We start from the raw sequence: 7,530 nt of genomic DNA on the forward strand, positions 1-7,530 counted from the left end.
TATTAGTTCTATCTTAGGTATTTCTAGGTTCCGTTTAATTTTTCTTTTATTTTGTTTCTTTTTGATTTTTTTTTTTTTGTCTTTTATCAAGAGATGTCCAAGGACTGACTTTATAACCTTCAGAGACAACTTACAATGTGTGGATCACTGCTGAGAGGAGTGCACATGTGGTAACTTCCTTATTCCTCGCAAAGCTATGAAGTACATGTCACTGTTATGTCAATTATTAGATAAGAATAACTTAGACATTATAATTACTTTAATTATAAAGATAAGGGGAACTTAGGTAAATAGAAGTTAAGCGAATTGTCTAAATTCGCGCACTGGCGAGGGGCAGAGCGGAAATTTGAAAATGCCCGGGTTGGTAACAAACACAGTAGGTGAAACCAGCAAGCTGCCCTAAAAAGCCAGTCAGGCATGTTCTTCGGATAATCCAGAAGTATAGTTAGTGCTGTTTTTACTTGACCTTTTGGTTTTAGATTGGTCGTAATTTTATAACTTTGATTATGACAAGTTTCCATTTACAGGCACAGATTTTCAGTCGGCTGACAGCAATGGTGGATGTAGATTTAGAATTCTTGATAAATGTACATGCACTGATTGAAGTTAACACTCCAGGAACCTGACCCAGGGCCAACTGGACCGAATGAAGAGAAGCATGGCTTGAGAGGAGAGGGCAGAAAAAAGATGCATTTGCTTTTGGGCCAGGGAAAAAATTCAACAGCACCTGTTGCAGAAAACTACTGAAAAATGCCATACCCCAAATTATGGGATGTAAAACAATACTGCATGATAAAATAGTGTAGGGTAGGAACTAAAATATTATTCTATTCAGATCATAGCCTTATATACTTATTAATATCAAAACTAGTCAAGTTACTCACAGTGATGCATGGGTTTTGAAAAGTATTACCACTTTTGAGACATGCAAAAATTGAATCTCTGGGACATGAAATCTTGTGTATTTTATAAACTGCAACAGATTTTTTAAATTTGATACCAGAATTTTTTAAAAAGTGGGTCTCCCTAAATTCTAGAGCACAAGATAAATTCAATTTTGACAGCTGTTGTCTGGAATTTATAGTTAAGTGACCCTTTCCTATCTGCCGTTTCTCTTACTTCAAGAGAGAATTACCCCTAAAATAAAAAGACAGATCGCAGGTGGTTTTAATAGAAACACAATTACCATCTCCATTAATTGCATCAGACACCAGTTAGAGAAAACATTTCTGTCCCAGCAACTTTAATTCAAATACTGATTCTGCACAGTATTACATAGTCCTTACAGATTCACCCTGTTCTTAGTCACAAGCATGAACGTGTTACAAGCACAACTCTAGTAACCCTGAAATTCAGTCTATTTTTCCTGTAAGGTGGACAGAACAGCAAATTGATCACGGAACTACAGTCCCTGAGCACCTTGAAAATTAGGCTTCGTTGGCACTTAAACACCAAAATGGCTATTGTTGTCAATGACACTAAATTAAATTAGGAGCCATCATTAGTGTGCAGTATAGGACCCCACCTGCCTTTACCAGCCCGGTTTATGCCTCAGGCCTTATTCCTCATTCCTGTGTGGCTTCGATAGTGCACCAAGTTTACCCCCTAAAACATGACGTTTTTCAACGTGATCACTTCCCCAGACTTCTGATAGCCCCATTCTCATGATAGACTCCGCTGTTTAAGTTGAAATAAGACAACTCACAACTTCTTCCCTCCCTGAGGATGGTGGGTGGGCTCCTGCAAAGGTCAGCCCAGCCAGCGCAAATGTGGGAAGGAGTCAGCTGGTCCCTGAGACATGGGTTAGTGATTCTGTGACATCACCGCCCCCTTGGTGCTGCATTTGTCATTTCAGCTGCAGTAGCCATCGGGGTGCAGGTTTGAGAGGGAGAATGTTTCTGAAATCTATTTTCAGTTGCTAATTACCAAGAAATCAAAACAAAACAATTTCTAGTGTCTAGTTAGCTTCTCCAGAGGGCCCTCTGGAGTGCGTGAATGAGGTTGGCTCTTGCTCCACGATCCCCAACAGGCGACACCAGTAAAAGTGGGCTTGTTTGGAGACAGTAATGGCAACACTGCAACAAAGTGACCAGGAAAAGCTAAGGTCTGACGTGTGAGGGACTGGCAGCCATGCACACGTGTCTCACTGCATTTTCTGGGAACATGCATGAGAAGTCATTTTTTTAAGTATATTTCCTTATCTCCAGAATATTGATTTGCACCAACAAAAATGAGACACAAAGTACCTGAGCAGGATTTTCAGAGAGATGCACATAAAAAAAGAACTCAATGTCCATGTTTTACGTCAGAAATTACTAAAATTATGGGCACAACTCAATTTCAGGTGGCCTAACATTTTTACCTTTTTAATTTACCTTTAGCTTTTTTTGCCATTCACCATCTTCCAGTGCATCTCGTAAATGATTGTTAGTTGTGCATAGGAAGAGTAATACAGTGTGTCAACTGTATTAGTTTAATGAATCATTTTTGTATTGGGTTTTCTTTCTTTCAATTGCTTCATGTTTCTAGATAATATCATCTCCAGACTGGGTCTCCAATCATTATTTCCAATTCTTCTGCCACTTGAAATGCCATGGCTAAGCTTCAGTGTAATTTTAAATGAGTAACACGAGCAATATTGTGCTTCTTAGTGTTGTTTCTGACAACAGCAGAATCTTTCTAATGCTTCCTATGAGTAGTTTAGGACATGCATATGCAAATTAATATGCAAACCAGCATGCACTCAGTAGGGCAGAGACTTCTGTCAGGTTAGAAAAAAATAATCCATGGAAAGAGAATGGAGTTTCCTCTAAAAATTAAATATGGAACTAGCATTTTTTAGAAAGATTGTATTTATTTATTTACTTACTTACTTACCTACTTATTTATTTATAGAGAGAGGGAAAGGGAGGGAGAAAGAGAGGGAAAGAAACATCAATGTGTGGTTGCTTCTCAAGTGCCTCCAACCAGGGACCTGGCCTGCAACCCAGACATGTGCCCTGACTGGGAATCAAACCAGCAATCATTTACTTCGCAGGCTGGCATTCAATCCACTAAGCCACACCAACCAGGGCTAGAACTACCATTTGATCTAGTGATTCCACTTTTGGGTATTTATCTGAAGAAAACAAAAACACAAACTGGAAAATATATCTACACACCCATGTTCATTTCTGCATTATTCACACTACACAAGACATGGAAGCAACCTATGTAGCCATCAATGCATAAAAGAATAAAGAAGATTCCAGTTCCTGACTCATTCAATCCTTTTTCTAACAGTTTAGATGAGATATGATTTACATGTAAAGTTTTCCTTTTGAAGTATGGAACTCCATTGATTTTTTTGGTATTTACAAAACTGTACACCTAGCTTTAGTATACTTTGTCACCCCAAAAAGAAATGTTCACATTCACCAGCAGTCATCCTACCTCCCCTGCTCTCCAGTCCTAACCAAATACCAATATATTTTATTTCTTTAGAATTGCCTGTTTTGGACATTTCATATACATGGGACCTTCCATATGTGCTCTTTGGGACTTCTTTCACTTAGTGTGATGTTTAAAAGATTCATCATGTTGTAACATATATCGGTGCTTCATTTGTTCTTATTTCTGAATAATATTCTATTGTGTGACTATACCATGTTATTTTCCCATTAATCTGTTGATAGATATTGAGTTATTTCCACTTTTTTATGTACCTAGGCTTGTCTGCTCATCTGAGCTCTGAATCAAATTACTATCCCCAACACCCTGGGAATGGAGACTTTGCAGGGAATTGCTAGCTTGAATAAAATACTAACTGTCTGGCCCTGGCTGGGTAGTTCAGGTGGTTAGAGCGTCGTCCAGATACACCTAGGCTGCAGGTTTGATATCTGGTCAGGGCACATACAAGAATCCACCAATGAATGCATCAATAAGTGGAACAACAAATCGATCAATCAATCTCTCTCTCTCTCTCAAAAACAAACCAACCAACCAACAAACCAAAAACTGGCTGTCCTGTGGTGACAGAATCTCAGTGGAGCTATGGAAGTGGTCAGCGCTCTGCTCCAGCTGTGAAGCTGGTGGGTTTTACAGCTACTGCACCACTGACCTGGGAGAGAGGTGAGAGAAAGTCCCCCAAGCTGGAATGCCAGATATGTTTGCTTTAACAGAGTTTTGTAGTTTCTCTTGGAAAAGTGATTTTCATTTCTTTCGGTGGCTTTGGCAGATTTTTAGAAAACTGGCAAATTTTCTGAAAGGTTTGCTTCTAGTTGTTTTGCTAGCATTTTCATCCTTTTGGGAGGAAAGTTGATTTATTGTCGTTTCCTCCTGCAATTCCTGTTGATCTCTCTTGAGTCTTGCAGAGCTTTAAGCACTACATGGGACAGTTATGAGCAGGAGACTGAGTCTCTGCCTTTGTGGAACGTAGTAGTTAGTAGGAATAGCAGGCACCAGACTATTATATAACATGCTTCCGTGGTTCCTTTTTCATTATTTCAATGGACAAGCTGTGAATCTATGTTAAGAAGTTTTTAAAGGAACTGGGAGGAAAGTTGGGGAACACAACTTGAAAAAAATCAACTGAACATCAATATAGTTAAAACACAGAATACTACATTTTAAGTGAAGGTCCTTGTGGGCCCTTGAGAAAGACAAAGGAATCAAGGTAGACTCCCATGTCTACAACCTGAGGAAATGAGTCCTAGAAGAGATTTCACAATTAGTGTAGCTGTGGAGAAAAAGAAGACTCATGTGTATTTATGAAGATGTTGTTGATAGGAATTTTGCCTTATTATAATACAAATAAGCAAAATGTACAAAATCGATCGTAAAAATGGACAATGTCTAAATCTTGGAGAAAGATATTAATATAACTTTCTGCAACTGTTAATAAATGACAAATTTTGGAGAAATGTGTATTTCTGTCAAAGTTAGATTACCAAACCTCAATAAAAACAAAAGTACAAAGTGGTATAACGTAACTCTTTAATACTTTGAAACATTCAACTAAAATTTCAGTTTCTTCACTCTATTAATACTTAATGTTAAAACAGTCCATTGATTCTTTTTTTCTTCTTTTAATGCAATAATTTCCAACCAGTGTGCTGCAAGAACTTTTTATTGAATATACTGGGGTGACATATGTTAATTATATGGTGTCAGAGGTACAATTCGATAACATATCTGTATATTATATTGTGTGTTCACACCGCAAGTCAAGTCTCCTTCCATCACAATTTATCCCCCTTTACCCTCTTTTCCCTTTCTGTCTGGTAATCACTATATTGTTGTCTGTGTCACCGAGGTTTTGTTGTTGTTTTTTTTTTTGCTTAATCCCTTCACCACCTTCACTCAGTCCCCTTCCCCCTCCCCTCTGACAGCTGTCAGTCTGTTCTCTGCATCTATGAGTCTGTTTCTATTTTGCTTGTTAATTCATTTGGTTCATTAGATTCCACATACACATAAGTGAAATCATATGGTATTTGTCTTCCTTTGACTGGATTATTCTACTTAGCATGATAATCTCCAGGTCCATCCATGCTGTTGCAAAAAGTAAGGTTTCCTTCTTTTTCCACTGCTTCATAGTATTCCATTGTGTAAATGTATCACAGCTTTTTTTTAATATATTTATCGATTATGCTATTACAGTTGTCCCATTTCCCCCCCCACTTCACTCCATCCTGCCCACCCCCCTCCCTCCCACATTCCCCCCCCCACAGTTCATGTCCATGGGTCATACTTATAAGTTCTTTGGCTTCTACATTTCCTACACTATTTTTACCCTCCCCCTGTCTATTGTCCACCTATCATCTATGCTACTTATTCTCTGTACCTTTACCCCCCTCTCCCCCTCCCACTCCCTTATTGACAACCCTCATGTTCTAGTTGTTTGCCTAGTTTGCTCTCGTTTTTGTTTTATGTGTGGTCGTTAATAACTGTGAGTTTGCTGTCATTTTTACTGTTCCTATTTTTGATCTTCTTTTTCTTAGGTAACTCCCTTTAACATTTCATATAATAAGGGCTTGGTGATGATGAGCCTCTTCAACTTGACCTTATCTGAGAAGCACTTTATCCTCCCTTCCATTCTAAATGATAGCTTTGCTGGATACAGTAATCTTGGACGTAGGTCCTTGCATTTAATCTTGGGTAATGTAATTATGATGTGCCTTGTTGTGTTCCTCCTTGGGTCCAGCTTCTTTGGGACTCTCTGAGCTTCCTGGACTTCCCGGAAGTCTATTTCCTTTGCCAGATTGGGGAAGTTCTGCATTATTTGTTCAAATAAGTTTTCAATTTTTTGTTCTTCCTCTTCTCCTTCTGGCACCCCTATAATTCGGATGTTGGAACGTTTCAAGGTGTCCTGGAGGTTCCTAAGCCTCTCCTCATTTTTCCAAGTTCTTGTTTCTTCATTCTTTTCTGGTTGGATGTTTGTTTCTTCCTTCTGGTCCATACCATTGATTTGAGTCCCAGTTTCCTTCTCATCACTATTGGTTCCCTGTACATTTTCCTTTGTTTCTCTTAGCATAGGCTTCATTTTTTCATCTGTTTTTCGAATAGATTCAACCAAGTCTGTGAGCATATTGATAACCAGTGCTTTGAACTGTGCATCTGATAGGTTGGCTATCTCTTCGTCGCTTAGTTGTATTTTTTCAGGAGCTTTGAAGTGTTCTGTCATTTGGGCCATTTTTTTTGTTTGTTTGTCTTGGCTTGTCTGTTACTTTAAGGGGCGGAGCCTTAGGTGTTCACCGGGGCGGGGTAATGCTGGTCGCTGCGCTGTGATGCTGTACGTGGGGGTGGGGCCGAGAGGGAGCAATGGCTCCCGCTTCACTCTCCTCCGGATTTCAGTCTTTCACTCCGCTACCCACAATCAAACTGGGCCCCTCTGGTGCTGGTTCCCGAGTAAGTGGGCCTGTGCACACTCTAGGCCCCTGTGGGTCTCTCCAACAACCTCTCCTGTGAGGCTGGGAGTCTCTCCTGCCGCCCCAACCCCCAGGGGCGCTTTCAATCAGAGGTTTGAGGCTTTATTTCCCCGAGCTGGAGCCCTGGGTTGCGCAGCGGTCTGCTTCTCTGCCCGCCGTTCGTCCAGTTTATCTGTGGGTGAATGTGGTGCCACAAGGTGCTATCCGCCACTCTGCCTGCCCACTCTCCGCCACTCTGAGTCCGGCCCTCTGGGTTTATCTGTGCAAATGTGGGACCGCAGGGTCTGCTAGTGCTCGGACTGCCTGCGCCATTTGTCCCACACTCCGCCAGTCTCAGTCCCGCCACAGCCACGCGAGTCCTCTCCACCCCAGTGCCGTCTCCGCCCCTCCTACCAGTCTGGATGAATGATTATTTTCTGTTTCCTTGGTGTTGGTCCCCCTTGCTGTTCGATTCTCTGTCAGTTCTGGTTGTGCGAGGAGGCGCAGTGTGTCTACCTACGCCGCCATCTTGGTTCTCGTATCACAGCTTTTTTATCCACTCATCTACTGATGGGCACTTAGGCTGTTTCCAGATCTTGGCTATTGTAAATAATGCCCCAATGAACATAAGGGTGCATATGTTCTT

At 40.7% G+C, this 7,530-nt stretch overlaps 1 pseudogene; it reads right to left on the minus strand.

Moving 5' to 3' along the window:
* Window positions 1-2,413, minus strand: part of LOC139440474 (vomeronasal type-1 receptor 4-like) — a 30,028-nt pseudogene extending 27,615 nt beyond the window's left edge.
* Between the last annotated feature and the right edge of the window lie 5,117 nt (window positions 2,414-7,530).

This window comes from Desmodus rotundus, chromosome 12, assembly GCF_022682495.2.
Source record: "Desmodus rotundus isolate HL8 chromosome 12, HLdesRot8A.1, whole genome shotgun sequence".
Lineage (NCBI taxonomy): Eukaryota > Metazoa > Chordata > Mammalia > Chiroptera > Phyllostomidae > Desmodus > Desmodus rotundus.